The sequence below is a fragment of the Egretta garzetta genome, unplaced genomic scaffold (genome assembly GCF_000687185.1).
Source record: "Egretta garzetta isolate BGI_Z169 unplaced genomic scaffold, ASM68718v1 scaffold451, whole genome shotgun sequence".
Classification (NCBI taxonomy): domain Eukaryota; kingdom Metazoa; phylum Chordata; class Aves; order Pelecaniformes; family Ardeidae; genus Egretta; species Egretta garzetta.
In genome coordinates this window covers 110,150-125,935 of record NW_009258552.1, presented here as the reverse complement: position 1 = coordinate 125,935, position 15,786 = coordinate 110,150, and the positions used below count along the sequence as shown (strand labels likewise).

The 15,786-nt window shown below is 46.8% G+C and overlaps 1 protein-coding gene across 1 annotated transcript in view; it reads right to left on the bottom strand.

The window, feature by feature from the left end:
• The window catches only part of BICD2 (BICD cargo adaptor 2), a 127,486-nt gene that overhangs the window by 57,132 nt on the left and 54,568 nt on the right, over positions 1-15,786 (bottom strand). The window lies entirely within an intron of this gene.

Genomic DNA, 15,786 nt, shown 5'->3' with positions numbered 1-15,786 from the left:
GTGTTCTCTCCCACAGATTACAGGGACATTCCACGGAAGATTTAGAGGGATTTTTTTTTTTTTTTAAGGTAAAAAACCCACTGGAGCCTACATTTGGAATGTACTGCTTCAGTGCACTGCTGCTGGGATGAGAAGATTTGATGATAAAAGTCTAATTTAGCCTGTCAGCTTAGCTAGCTACACACTTGAGCTGTATTAACTCGCACGGTCTGGAGGACTAAATGCAACCGTGCCCAACCCAATAGCTAAGCAGCAACTCTACATGTTGTTACCAGAGCTAGCAGGCAGATGTTGGCCGTGCTGGACACAGCTGGGAAGGGTCCATAGCCTCCTCTCCTCCCTCAACAGGTACTCCTTTGATATGACCCACTGGAAAAAAATCTGAGGAACAAACCACAGGCTAAACAGCAGCAGTGGAAATGGCTCAGAGCAATGCAAGAGGCACTCCAGGTAATCACCTGCACTTGCCTTCTGTTGTTCACAGGCAAGAGTGCTCCATTTCCATTGCTTTTGGGATTCCGTATGTATACTCTTACAGGCAGGAACCAAGGGCTGGAGGCTCCAAAGGGATTCCTGAAGCTGAGAGTTTGCCTTCAGGCGTGGAAATTGCTGAAGCAGCTGTGAATCAGTTTGCTTCCAAAGTGAATTAATGTAAATTCACGTTAACATGACAGCTCTTGAGCCAGGAGATTTGGAAACGTGCGCAAGATGCAGCAGGAGGAGCACGGAGAGTGTGAATTCCCCCCAGCGCCTCCTCCTCGCCCCCCCGGCAGGTCACAGCACCGGCGTGGGGGCGAGCTGCTCCGCTGCCCGTTCTCACCTTGGCAAGGCCAGCAGCCTCGCCAGCGAGCCAACCTGGAATTATTCTTGGCCCTTCTCTCCTTCATTCAGCAATAAAGCTTGGACTCATCAGCAAGCGAAGCATCAGCGTTGGGCCACCTTAGTGAGTGCAGGCAAACGAGACAGCATGAGCTAAGCAAGAGCAGGCAGCAGCACGAGGGCACCGTCTTCTCATGAAACATTCCTCCCCAGGTAGGGAAGTTCCAGCTGACAGCTGCTTGGAGGGGGGAAACAAAACAAACCCACAATGCAAGAATTATAGCAAAAACAGTGTGAAGACTGATTGCACTGCAAAACATCCCAGTCATGGTTTTTTGCAATTCTTTTTATGCAAAAAGGGCAATAGCTAGATTCCTCAGGACTGGACAAGTCCAATTTTGAGATTTTTTTCCTGAAGAAACTAGAAATATCTTTGGACACTTGTGGCTGTGCTCCTTTGGCACCGATTCCCCACTAGCCTCAGACATTCAAACTGGCTTCTTGATTTCAAAGTTTTCATGATATAGACAACGTGCCCATGCTGAAACCAACCATTTCTGGATGTTCTTGACCCAATGTGAAATTTCTTCGGCTGTCCCATCCCATTACCCCATCATGGAGTTACAATCTGAGGCAGCTCCTCACATACACATCAAACATGCTAAGGAGGGGAAAAGGTTGCTTTCTGCCATTGAAAACATCTGCTTAACATGTCATCCCACAGAACGGCCCCCCAAGCATCGCAGGGGCAGAGCAATGCTTTTGCTCAAGCACAAAGAGAAAAATAAGCATCAGCTATTTTAAACTACACAAAAAAACCACTACATGTCCTGCTTGAGCAGGTACCTTCAGACCAGTAGGGGCTATGCAGCCTGAAAATGCATTAAGACTTTGCCCTCCCATTCCCTGGTGGGGCCAGGGACTGGCAAGGCAAACTGGGCAGGACCACCACAGGCAGCAGCCATCAGCCCCGATGGCAAAGGCCATTGGCCCCGCTGGCTGCCCGAGATCTGCCCTGCCCTGCACAGCACCCTGCACGGCAAATGGACTGGCCTGCAAATGGGCCGGGCTACCATGCATAATTCATGCAGTCTCCCCATGACTTGTTATAATTAAGCCAGGCCGGTAGTTCCGTCCTAGTCTGAAGAATAAGATCAAAACGTTGGCCAGTGATTAGTCACACTGTACCATCCCACCTGTGACACAAACCCCCACACAGGCTGTACCAGGTGTAACGCTGCACTGAACAGGGCAGTAGTAGTGGAACACTTTTGAAGAAGAGGCTTTTGGATTTCATGCAAGAGCCTTCAGGAGTGGTAAGTGTTTCTGAGATAGCACAGAAAAGGAAGAAATGACAGCTCAAGTGAACAAATCCATGCTGCAGACTTCAGTACCTCAGGTCTATTTTCCAAGAGAAGACCTGAGTGACCAACGCTTGCATTGCACTACAGAAGGGTCTGTTCACTGTAACGTACATGCATAATGCTGGGTAAGGATTTACACCTATGTCTCAGATTTCTGCTGCTCTCAGAAGATGCTGGCACATGTGAAGTGACGAGCAATTTACTGAGGCTTTGTACGTTACCTGTAACATTTCTATGCTCTTCCTCATCCTGGAAATTCAGCTCTTACAGAAAGGAAAATGGTGTTACAGCCCATTTTTCATGGGGGAAACTGAGACACAAAGAGGTTAAAGGCCTTACCCAAGGTTAAACATCAATCAACATGAGAGAAAGAATAAACCCAAAGCCCACAGCGTCTCCTGACCAGGCAACCTTCAGCTTCATTACTCTGCCTCCCTACAAGCAAATACCGACATGGATAATTTATTCCTCCGGCTGGCATGCTCTTCCACATGGTTGTATCCAGCCACCCAGCCCATGCCAGGTCACCGCAGCACTAACAGACAGCCTGTGGCATGCAGAAAAGGTAGGTATACTAAGGTGTCTGCGAGGAAGCACCAAACAGATTTCTTCAAAATTAAATCAATACACTTAAAAAAAAAAAAAAAAACCTCAGAAGACAGATGGGGGGAAGGAGTCAGGTGATCCGACAGCAAAACTCGTAATGTGCAGCATATGTGGCAATCCAGGTGTGGATACAAACCAGAGAGCCCTTTCCAAAATAGCTTGATAAAGAGCTCCGGGGGGGGGGGGAATTTCTTCCTACACCCAGTCCCTCTGTGCGCCCTCATGCAGTCCTATCTTAGTACTTGCTTTCAGTGTCTTTTTTTGCCTTCCTTGTTCATGAAATCTCATGCTGTAGAATGAAGAATGAATGAGAGAACGGTGCCAGGAGGATGACTTCACTTCAGAGGTCAAAAGGCTGGTCACAACATGACACCACCAACTGGTGTGAAACAAGATCACCAACACAAATCCATTCCCAAATTAGCACAGGTACAGAGATCTACACCAGAAAAGGGAAGAGTGGGCCAAAAGGAAAGGAGAGAAAAATCCTCCTGTGCAGGCCGTGCTGTGCTTCGGTACTGCCGTCCCCCAACCCACTCAGCTGCAGGCACGCAGGAGACCCACAACCTTCCTCTGTCCTGCTGCTGCTGAAATAAAGGCACTTAGTTTTTTAACAAAAAAAAAAAAAAAAAAAAAGAGGACAAAAAAAACAAACAACAAAAAGAATCCCAAACCACCCTTGCTCATAAAACTGCTTGCTAATATTACAAGTGGAATCTAATTTTTGCAATTGCTTCCCTTCAGACAGTCTTTGTTAAGTAAGACAGTCATGTATTCACAGCTATAAATCTCCAGGAGACTGGTTGCATTCCCAGCTCCCCAGTAAATCCCTTGTATGAGGGCTTGGACAGCCGATTTATCACCTTCTGCTTCAGCCTGCCGAAGCCTCCCTACGCAAGGGAAACAACGTCCCCGGTACCCTGTGAGGGCCAGGATAGCAGTAAATTGACAAAAAAGGAGGGCAGGAACACAGCGAACGAGCTTTGGTTTTCTGCTTCCCCTACAGCACACTTCATTATATGAGGAAGCAGGTGAAACCAACCCAAGCACAACTCTCAAAATCTACTTCTCTCAAGAAGAGATTTCTGCAGCCCACCCAGGAGGAGTGGGTAACCTTCCCCAACCAAAACTCCCCAGCACTTCCATGCTTTGCAGCAGTTTTCAAAGGCAATTGTTGTCTTCATTTAACTTCATTATAAACTCAATTTGCCAGGCACAGTACTTACCTGTGGGCTGCATAATGAAAGGGAGAAGCTTGTGCTCGCTCGCTCCTGACTCGCACCCTGAGTCACACCTAGCACGGCCCCATATTTCTGTATGATCACACCTCTGGCCAAGGGCCATCTCCTCAGGAGCACAATCTACAGGAGCAGCACATTCATGTTATTGCATCCAGAATCAGATGACAGAACAGGCAGTGATTATACAAGAGTATTTTCTTCGTTCGAATTTGATCCTCTCTCCTGCCAACAGCACCACAATGCTTGTGAAAACCCATGCATTTCTGCTACTCACCAGCTTCCCTAATTCCTCAGCCAATTACTTCAAAAACCAATTTTCTGAGATTAAAAGGTAATCTTAAAAGAGGGGTTTGAAAAACAATGAAAACAAGATCAATCCGACACCATAAAGTACGCTGGCAGCAAACCACACAACTCCTGCCCAACTGCAAATGCCCTGGAGTCGGGCGGCCTCATCACAGCAGGCTCTAATGAAGCATCACCGGCTGGAAGTGAGAGTCCCTACACACCCAAGTGTACTTATTTTTCTCCTTTAACTTTTTCATAAAGGAATTGTGTGGGAAAACAGGACAGGAGCAACCCTCGTGCTCACTTCTGCTCAAGTGAAGCCTGCGTGGGCTGTGCATGTCCCCCGGTGGTGGTGATCCAGCCAAGAAGCCCGTTTCTCCCCATTTTCTAGGATGCACATCCAGCCACACATGATGCTGAAATGTCAGGCAGTGAGGTGCATGCTGCCCTTTCCTCTGCAGCAGAACACTGCTATGTGGAGCTAACTGTGCTGAACAGATGAACTGACGTGAGGCAGTTTCCTTTCACTCACCCAGAGGTGTTTAAGAGCTGAAGCGCGTGAGCGCAGTCACACTGCCACACATGGTGCCCCACCACAAGAGACTGGGACATGCACAGCGTGTTCCTCCAAGAGGAATTTGATTCAAACTCATTGAATAGAAAAGCAGGCACAGACACAGGAGAACAGTGATACAAGAGAGCTTATCTGAAAATAATCCCTGGCCTTTCTCAATAAAGTCTGAAAAGCACAGTGACGTCCATGTGTCTGCATGCCCCAGGAGAGCAGGATTGTGCAGGCACCATCGCCAGAGGAAACGCACAACAAAGATGCTTGTTTGCAGCTTGAGGGCCCTCTGGGAGATGCGTTTCAGCTGCTTCTCTGCTGAAAATCAAGCAGGCTTTGCAGAAACTGCCTCTTTCAGGAAGCTGTCATTAGCTGCGCTTCCAGGGAAAAAGGGGTTTATCCATCAAAAATTAAATAGAACCCAACCCCCCAATAAAAACCAAGGTGCAGTTAATCAAGACGTCTTCTTTTTTTCTTTTTAAATAAGATAAAAGTCACGAGACCAAAAATCAAACAAGGCATTTTCCTTCGGTTGTTCTCTACAACCCCAAGAGATTGAAGGCTTTTTGCCTTCAGAAGGCTTTGTATCAGTTAGCAGAGACCACCACACACCCTGCCCAGGTACGGCAACATGCTCAGGGTGCACGTGTGTCAGCAGAGCCAGCCCTGGCCACCGTCTGCTCTGGCTTCCGAGGAAAGCGACCGGAGAGCTTGGAGTGGAATGCCAAAGGGCATCGGTCACGGGGATTTCATTCACTTCTGCTCCCCGCAGCAGGCATCGCCTCCAGGCCACATACTGCCCCTGACGGGGCGAAGGCGAGCTCGAAGGTGAGCTGGTTTTGTTACACAGCTCACACTATAAATCAACATTCATACCTTCCCAAAACACGTTGTCTGTCACTCGTAAGCACACGCAAGTACGGAGCACATTTACGGCCAGCATAGAGCGTTTCCTCAGCCCCAGTGTCCTGCCCTGGGGACCGTTAGCAGGACAGAGCCCCCGGACCATGCCAGGACCTGCTTGCTGCCTCCACCAGTCCCCTGCCTGGGGAAGCCACCGGCCAGCGCAGCTTCAGAGCCTGCCCACAGGCAAGCGGCTGACCAGCGGCTGCTCCAGGTGTTCTCTGCCACCGGGAAGGGCATTCACACAAGGTTTGGGGGTTGGTTTGGTTGGGTGGGTTTTTTTACAGAAAGATTACTGTAACCATAGCAGGGAAGGAAGATTAGAAGGCCTCATGTACATTTTGCTGAGCTTAAATTTGAGATAAATGGGGGGTTTGGTGGGCATACATTTGTGCTTTCCTATAAATAAAGGAGAGCATGGGGGGGCAGTAAGGTGAAGGGGAGCAACACAGAAGTCAGCACAAAAAAGTCCTCCTTTCAGGATAGTTTCAAACCTGATGGGTGAAGGAAAAAAATTTTTAAAAAAGCTATCCTGAGGCATCTTTCTCTCCTCTGCATTGTAACAGATCAATGAACTGCTGCAAGCAGATGTCTGCACAGCTCAAGACCAGGCCTCAAAGAAAAGAAAAATGCTGCCGGAGAATGGAGATGTGCGGAATACAAGGAGTTAATGCTGCTGAATGTTAGCACTATTTAGAGAGAAGATACTTCAGACTTCTACTCAGGGGTGCAAAGTGTGCCCTTCACGGCCCACTGGGCTAAAACTGACTCTTCCCAAAGGCACATTGGGGAAATTTTGATCATCAATTGCTGACTTTTAAACCCTCCTGCTAAATCTGATGCGACGCTGGACTTGTAGAGGCCAGTTCACAGCATCAGTTCCATGCTGTTAAGCAGGCCATCAGGTCTTCATCTTGCCCTGCGTACAGATCAAGAACATACAGACCGTAAACAGACAAGGAACGACCGTGTCCTGTTAGACCGCTGCTCTCCTGCAGGCTCTTGAGCTGAGCAACTGGCACGACGAGCATAAACACAATAGCACGGAAATTTGATGTAGGTATTACCTACAATGAAATAATTCTTAAAAACTGAAAACCAAGATCAGTGCTCTACAAATATTACACTAGACCGTAATAAAGCCTAAGTAACTGAAGTCCACCAATAGGCCTGGGGAAGAAGATACATGATGAACCTTCAAAGGGTGTAATAGACACTAGAAACATTAGAAAAAGCCCATTCCTTCTTAAAATGTTAGCTCTTTACTTAGAATTCAGCAAGATCATACTGAAACTACGCACTTCATGAAGGACAAGGTAGGGTGTTGGTATATGCCTCATACTGCCCTTGTTAGAAAAATTCATGGAAGAGAAAACTTTCCTCAGGTGATCCTAAACACAAGGATACCCACTGCTGTTCAGCAAGCGCCCAATCAATAAATCACTGGACACTGAGCAAATGCATCGTGGAGATACCTCTGCCAACCGTATTGCATTCCTTCTCATCTTTACCTTCACCTTCAGAACACAACTTGACACTGAGACAAGTATTAACTAATATTCGATACCATCAGCACCAGCATTCCCCCCACCCTGCATGTGCCTTCCTGCTCTTTTACATTTACATGCCATACCATGATGCTAATCCCAGAGTCAGCTGAACTTCTGTTACAACTAAAAACTTCTGCAAGGAGATGAAAGAAAAATCAAATGAGATCTTGGTCCTCCAAACACACGTGTGACTGTATTTAAAGCCAGGAGGAGTTACACTCAGCTGACAAAGCAAGTAGATGCATTATGTCCTTCACGTTAGACCAAGATGGAAATAGCGTAATTGCCCCCACACACCACCCTAAGAAAACCCTTTTTCTCTTATATTTGAACATCTGCAAGCAGCCTGACTGCAGCCTGGGGCATACATGCGAGAACGCATGTGGCCTTGCTAGAAGCAGCTGTGGCTGAGTCCCCCCATGGCAGCCTCTGATCTCCAACCCAGCACCAGCAGCAGTTCCCCCCAGAACCCCAGCCCATGCCCAGACTGGGCCAGCCACCATGTGGGTGTCAGTACAACCACACCGACCTCAGCTCCTTGTTTGCTCCTCACTATTGCGAAAGCTCTCACATTTCCACAAGTTTGGGAGCAGGCTCTTTCTCCCACACACAGATGTCCCCAGGGACCGAACACAGACCACAGCTAAGCAGGAGCCGGTTCACAAACACTGGCTCACCATGGATCCGGTACCTACGGGAAGTCATGAGGCTTTCTAAAACAATTCATCACTTCCTATGGTGCCAGCCGTCCCTCCCCCCTGGTCACCAAACACATCTCCCAAGAGGTGATGCCACGGTGAAGACCTGTGCACGCCCCAGGAAAGAGTCCAGCCCTTGATCTGGCTTCCATTTTGTTAAAATAATGGTTTATGCTTTCTGTGGTGAAAGCCCAATTAATACACAAAAAATTCTAGATCACCTTTCTATAAAACATTGTGGTTTAAGCTGGCAGAGTCGAGAACATGGAGCAGGATCAGTCCTGGAGCGTTGCAGCAGCACAACCCTGCAGCAGAGCTCGCTTACCATTAGGTGTCCGTTAAGTAATAGACTGTAACTGTGAGGAAACAAAGTGACAGTGCAGAAATTCAGAGTATCAGGCTCCTCATCTACTCCCAAAAAAGCCTGCTGAATGTCTTCAACATGATGGGATAACTTAACGATTGAGAGGTATCGCTATTATGAACTACTTCTCTATGAAGTCAGCGTAAAAATAAAATACAAGATGTAACACCTTGTTCTCCCACAAGAAAGACCATTTATTAAACATGAACACAAGCCGCTTATGCAACCCATGTTTAATTGCAGAGTTCTACAAGGTCAACCAAGAATTTAAGTCAGTGCCGTGGGGGAACTGCTCTCTGGCTTAGCACCCAGACCCAAGAAATTAGACTCAGCCCCTGTCACCTTCTCTGCCCCAGCCCAGCATTTGCAGTCAGGAGAATGGAGAAGGCTGTTGATTGAACTGGGAGCATGTTTGAGTATTTAGGGATGGGGAGACACAGCTGCTTTAATTACCGGGAACCACAGGACCACCCATACGCACAGACTACAGCATTAGAAGCCTCGTTCCACTCTCTTCAGTACTGAGACTTGGTGCACTGTGGAAGGTTTTGCTCCCCAACAAGTGACCTTCTATCTAAACGGCTAATAGTGAGCATGAAATTCTGCAGGAATGTTCATGTCACTTTATTATTTTTTTTTAATAGAACAGTTAATGGGCACTGGCATCTCATAGCATGAGGAATCCCCCTAAGAACAACGGCTGCCTGCTGACCGGGCACACCACTCCAGAAACAAGAGAAGGTCGCACGCTGCAAAACGCATTTAATGTAAAATTCCTTACCCTGCTGCTCACGGGACGGGACAGCAGCTTCCTCTGGCATGGCAATACAGAGGCTTCCACGAACAAACCCTGGGCCACAAGGAGCCAGAAGCATGGCTGGGTAAGCACAGCCCAGCACATGCAGGTACCTGTGAGTTATTAGCACCAGAATGAACCAACATGAGGCACTTTGGGGGAAAAGAAACGGAAAAAAAAATCTCAGACTAATCATTTACAATCCCTAAGCACACTTTCAGTCACTGAGGTAGTAGCAGGAGACTGAACAATAACAGTTGGATCACTGACTGCACGTGTAAAGTTACCTGTGCTCAACGGGCTCAGCTGCTCCTTTACCTCGTACACTGCTTTATAAAAACCAAACCTACTGAGTCAGGCTTTTGGTCTTCACACTCTTCATTCTGACCCACATGCAAGCGGCTGCACTACAAAAGCAGACTTTTTGTTATCTTAACAGCCTTTTCATTAAAAACTCCTTACACCTGAATAGCAAACTTACTTTCCACTTAGAACCTGAGCAAAGGCCCTGAGGATGCAATCCAGCTAGAGCTGCCTAATCTTTGGTGTCCAGCTAGTACAGTACTTCCAGCAAACTCTGGAAGAGTCTGCTGATCCTGTTCCGCATTCCTTGCTTGCAGCCTGCATCCAGGCTCCACACTGCACTACAGCACATCCTCTTAGCGGTGCCCACTACGGTTGTGTCTTGTTTAAAAAATAAACATTAGACACAGACACATTTGGGCCTTTTTTAAGGTTTGAGTTAAGAAAGAAGCAAGAAGGGAGGGTGAAAAAGGGCCAGCCTTCTCCTGGTAGCACAATTTCCACAGTCAGATAGCAGGCAGCGACTGCCGGCTGCGGGAGCACGCACAGCCGAGCCACCGGTGTGCACCACAATCTGAAACGCAGCTGGATCAGTGCTCATGCCCCTGCCGCCCAGCTGCTCGTGATACCTGTCAGAAACGATCCAAGGGCAGGCTCTTTCCATGATTAAAAAGAAAAAGGGAGGACAAACGCATTTCAATCCATACGTCTCCACGAGACACTTTCTGGAAGAAAGGGAAGGATTGAGGAAGAGAGAAGTACAAAATACAGGAGAGAGGTGCACAGGCACTGGTGCATTACTTCAACACGGGCAAGCAGGAAGCAAAGGCTTCTTTTATAGCCGCATCCCTCCCCGCAGGTCCCACCAGCAAACCCATCACATGGCATCCCAAAACACTGGGTACTGTGGATGCTGCTTATCCCAGAGCAGAATGCCTGACAAAATAAAGACGTAACATACCCCGTTCACGCTGGCAGATGGAAAGAGCAAGAGGTTTCGCTAAAATGGACAGCGGCAGAGACAGAGTGGCAGTCGTACACGTGCTGCAGCAACTACGGATCCTGCTCCATTGTTCAGGCCTGCCCTAAGCAGCATCCATGGTACCCAAAGAGGCTGCACCCAGGCCCAGTTATCCTGGGACACGCTGCTGCTCCATAGCCACCTGAGGGGCCCTAAATCACTAAATCCTCATGGCACTCTATCAGCAGCAAAGCAAGTGCCTCCTCTTTCTCTTCAAACATTTACATATTTCTCATACTTCTCAGGATTTAAGTTCATTTTTGTTTTCCACCTTATGAGCAAACCCACAGTCCCAAAGCCTGGATTTGACGGTACCACGGGCTGTTTTGGCACCTCGTATGTAGATTCTTCTCAAGTGCCATTTCGTTTTCCTAATTAGAGAATGTCTGCAATCACCATCATTGGAAAGATTCCTGCTTGCTTTTTAGGCCCCTGGGCCGTTCCTTGGAATAGCTAGAAAGCAAATTTCATTCCAGAATATAAATAATAATTAAAAAATAATCATTATATCAGTTTCACATTAACTTTCCTCAGTTTTATAGTTCCAGATACCCATTTTCCAACTACCTGAGGAGTGATAATCAGGTACCCACCTACCTCGTCTGCAGACTTTATCACAGACTCCACCTGAAGAATAAAAATGTCCGCATTTGGCACCAAATAACAAGAGGTGGCTTAATTCCTGTTAGCACACAGGCAACCACAACCTTCCAGCACTGGCCTTCGCTCATTAACATTGGGTTCTTCAAGTATGACAACCAACCCGCAATTCTGTAGAACTTTAAAGACTTGTGTAGGAACACCAAGGCGCTTTCATACATCAATGAAATCAACATTATCACAAGCCCATTGTTTTATTTCCTTGACACCAAGGCTTCAGCACCTTGACACGTAATGGCATCAAAAGGAGCCACAAAATTCTGCGTGAAGCCAGAAGAAAAGTCACCCATAACACTGACAACCTTGATGTTCCCAAACAAAACCTGAGGTCTTTTTTAAGGCATGGATAGTCTGCCTTCATCCTCTGTGAGCCCCTCAAGGACACCAGAGCCACCCATTAACTATCTGTGCCATGGGACGAGAACAGCCCTTGTGCCTCTGCCACAGCCTCCCAGGAGCAAGGCAAGGGCCCTTGCAGTTAACTGACAAATGCCGCTCTTGCCATCTCCAGCCATAGCACTGGCTCAAAATGCAACGTTAGAACAAACTCCTTCCTGTTGCCCCTACCTGCCCGAAATTTTACACCACGGGCTTAAGTTCTGCTTTCATTTACAGGAACTCAAGTGGAAGACAGTAAAGATTCAGACTAACAAAAACAAGTGTAGAAAATCAACCACACCAGAAGAGATACCTAGGCTTCCCACACACCACACAGCTTGGTTCTGTTTTTTATCACAGAAACAGGCAGCCAGTGCATTTGAAGTCTTCCCCAGATTTGCAAATATGCCATTCTGGTGGTGATTTACTGCCACTTTTTTGTACCTTTGCTGGTTTTAGTAAGAACTTAAACACACCCAGGAAGCCTCACTCAACACAGATGCTCATTTTTGCCACGGTCAGTGCTTAAAAAAAAAAAAAAAAAAAAAAAAAAAAACCCCCAAAAAAAAAAAACAAACCACCACCACACATGCCACCATCATAACAAAGTCTTCATTCTTCAGCTCTTAATCTTTTTAATAAGCATCATGTGTTGTTCAGAACTACAAGAAACTACCACTTGCAGCTGTGACCGCATAGGTCCTGCTGCTATGAATTACAGATCCCCATTGAAAGCATCAACCCTTTAGTTCTTGCAGTCTTCCAGCTATGCAAGGCCCTTGTGTTTAAAACACTGAGCATTCCTTAAATTAGGACTCTCCAAACGACCGAAACAGTGTCGCTTTACAGAGTCTCGCAGCCCCTTTGGGCAATTCATTTTTCTTCAGTTTAACATAGTCTTATGAATTTTCCATTTATCCATCACCTCTGAAGTGCAAAGCTCTCTTTGCAAGGCTTTAGTCCAATACACACACACACACAAAGTTGCCACTGTTAGCACAAGGGCATCTTCACTAGCACAGAGCTGCTGCAAAAGTGAAGCTGTCGCAGCATAAAGTCACGTGCTACAGACGATGCCAGAGTGTGCTCGGCACACGGGACACCTGCGATGTCCATGCCGGCCACAGCCAGACCAGCAGCCCCGACCGCCCAGCCTCCCCAAGTTGCACTGTCCTCCTCCTCCCCAACAGTACAGCAGTACGGCGTTGATCCAAACTGACTGCATGAAGTCATTAGAGCTTATGTTGTTTTATGTATCCTGCCTGAGCTGCTAAGGAGTAAGGTTGTTGGAAACACAAACAGGTTAGAGTACGAATACAGGTGAACAGCCATGGAAGGTACGAGCTGGAATGCAAAACACACAAAAAGCATGCAGAGAGGTGCAGCGTGCACAATATAGTAAAGGCTTCATTAGTAGGTACTGGATTTCTATTTATGCAATACAGCTACACCAGGAATAATCTTGCACCAGCAATCAGCTGGCAATCATCATAAACAAGAAGCCCTCCAACATCAGTCCTGTGGTCTCAAGCCCCTGCGATGTGAGCGGAAAAGAGGTGACAGACAAGTTAGCGTGGAAACACGGAGTCAAGGAGAAGGTAAATTAAAGTCAACAGACTCCTAGAAATTCCATGACAGAAGCCATACAGTCTTGATTTCGGGAGCAATTAAACAGTGCACACCACCACAAAGATCGCTAGAGCTGGGATTACTCCTGGCAGCCACGTTTTAGAGCCGCTCTCCTGTGAAGTCACAGCAGAGGGCATGCCCCCCTGAGGGTCAGTCCCATACATACAAACAGTAAGTAACAGAAGTGACTTCTGGCACTTCAGCTGGAAAGAATGGTCTTTGCCCAAATTGCACTAAACACCGTAATTAAAACTGATGAGAAAAAAAAAGATCCAATTCCTCAAAATTGGCCAATTTCTCAGCCAAACAGGAGTCAAAATGTGTCTGCAGGAGCTGTGTGGCAGGATTAGGGCATTTGCCTACTTCCCCCTTCCACCAGAAGGCATCAGTGGGGGGAAAAAAGCCAAAGAACCAACAACCAAACATTTTCTCAGTGTCTTTCCAAATTCCTTTCATTTATTCATTTTTAAAAATAAAAGACAGACCAGTCAGCACAGTCCATGGATTGGCAGTTCGAGTCCCAGCGTTCACTCAGCACTGTTTGCTTGTGTGGACACGGCCCCGCTCCACTGACCACACCGGGGACGCCGCAGAGTTGCCCTCAGGTCACGCATGTAGGACAGTGTGCACCTCGCATCCGATGGCTCCTACAGCAAACGGCACAGCGGCTGGCAACAAGGACACTGCAGTTTCCACCCCTGCCATTGCTCAGTGCTAACTAGGAGAACGTGATTAAGGACAGACACAGACAAGGATTTACAAGTTCACATCCCCATTGCTGGATGCCCAGAATTACAGGCAGGTCCGATTGGATTGTGGAAGAACAGGGAGAGGACTGAAGGGTAAACTGCTTCTATACCGAGTGTGGCATGGCCTGAGCTTCTACCTGAGAGCAACTACAGCTCCAAGAAAACCGAGAGCCTGTTACATGTCTCAGGATTTCCAAAAACAGCTGTGTAAAACACAGACTCGTTTTCATATCAAAGTTCCTCCATTCCACCAGGACAGATTTATGCTTTGCCCAGGGGAGGAAGAGAAGAAGTCTCATCATTTGCAAGACAGAGCTGCTAAGTGTGCTGGGAGATGCTTGGCTAGCTGTGCTACCACACCCAGGCCCAGCATCTGAAATTGGGGTAAGCTCCGAATTCTCCAAACTGGATGTGATCTGGGAAACCCAAAGATGGCCTGCAAACACAGTCTATTCCTGACTTCAAAACAATTCCAGAGGAATTGCTGTTTAAAAAACAAACAAACAAAAAAACCTACCACACAACAAAAAAAACCACCACAGACAAAACCTAAAATGGGTCTTCAGAGAAAAAAAAAAACAAACAACCCACCCCCAAAGAAACCCCCCAGTCGGCAGCCTGTCCTTGCCAGCAGTGCAGCAGCAAGCAAGGAACAGGAAAGAGTCAGGAAGAAGCTGCCTTCACCCAGGAATTAGTTGTACACAGTCAGGGGCTACTGAAGAGATCAGAATTATTTAAAATAAATGACTGAATGGTAACAGGGCAGGAGCCTGATTATTATTGGTAATGCCAAAGGGGGGGGTGTTAATTAAAAGGCTACGAAGAAAAGAAAACTCATGTAGGTTTTTATATTATTGGCTGAACTGTAAAGCACCTCAACAGAAAAGGAAACCATTAAAAAACCCCAAAAAATCTTCAAAGTTAAAAGATGCATCAAAACTTGCAGGATTCAACACAGAAAAGATGGAATTGCCAAACTCTGAGGACTGCTGCTCGGCAGGCATTTAATACACCCAAGGAGCAGCTTAACTGCCGCTAGAAACCAACACAAACACAGATCATGGCAGGAAGTTCCAGGAGTGTCTTGAAAACATCTGTCTCAGGAGCCCAAAGATAAGGTCTGAAACCTGGAATGCCAGCAGTGCTACAGAGGATCTGATGAAGAGTGATGAAGGCATTCAAATGGCAAAATGGATTTGCACACAGTGAGATCCTGCAAAACCATTATCCAGGAATGGAGTGGGTCAGGCTTCAGTGATCTGCTCAAGACTATCAAAAGCAAGAGTCCCGAACGATTCACCCTTGCTTTAAAGTTCCAGACGTTCAGAAATAAAAGGCAGTCAATTAAGTCCATGAATTTTGGAGTCTCTGAAAGTAGATCACAGCTAGAGGTCCTAAAACAGCTGGTGGAATACATCTGTTCATTGCTCCGTCAATACACAAATATATCTTGTATTTCATCAAAGAATTAATTTCTGACTGAGACTTCATGCAGACATCGTGAACTGATTTTCTCCCCTCTCCAGACAAATTTAAAAATAATTACCTGTGTTACACCATTTCAAGAGATAAGAGTCTCATTTTTGCGCTGTGCTGCAGGAGTAGTTGTTTCCAGCTGTAGCCTTGTGTACCAAGTGCTCCTTGGGCAGATGCTGTACAGCTGTACCTCCACTGAGTCAAGGGGTGCAGAACTTGGTGTACAGCCATGACAATAAACGTGAAGTCCTGATCACAAGTAGCGGATCCCAAATCGCTTGTTGAACAACATATGCCATACACAGAAACCCAATAAAAAGAGGGAAGGGCTAAGCTCAGATTCTCTCTTTTTAAGCAGTACTAATGAAGTGATGGC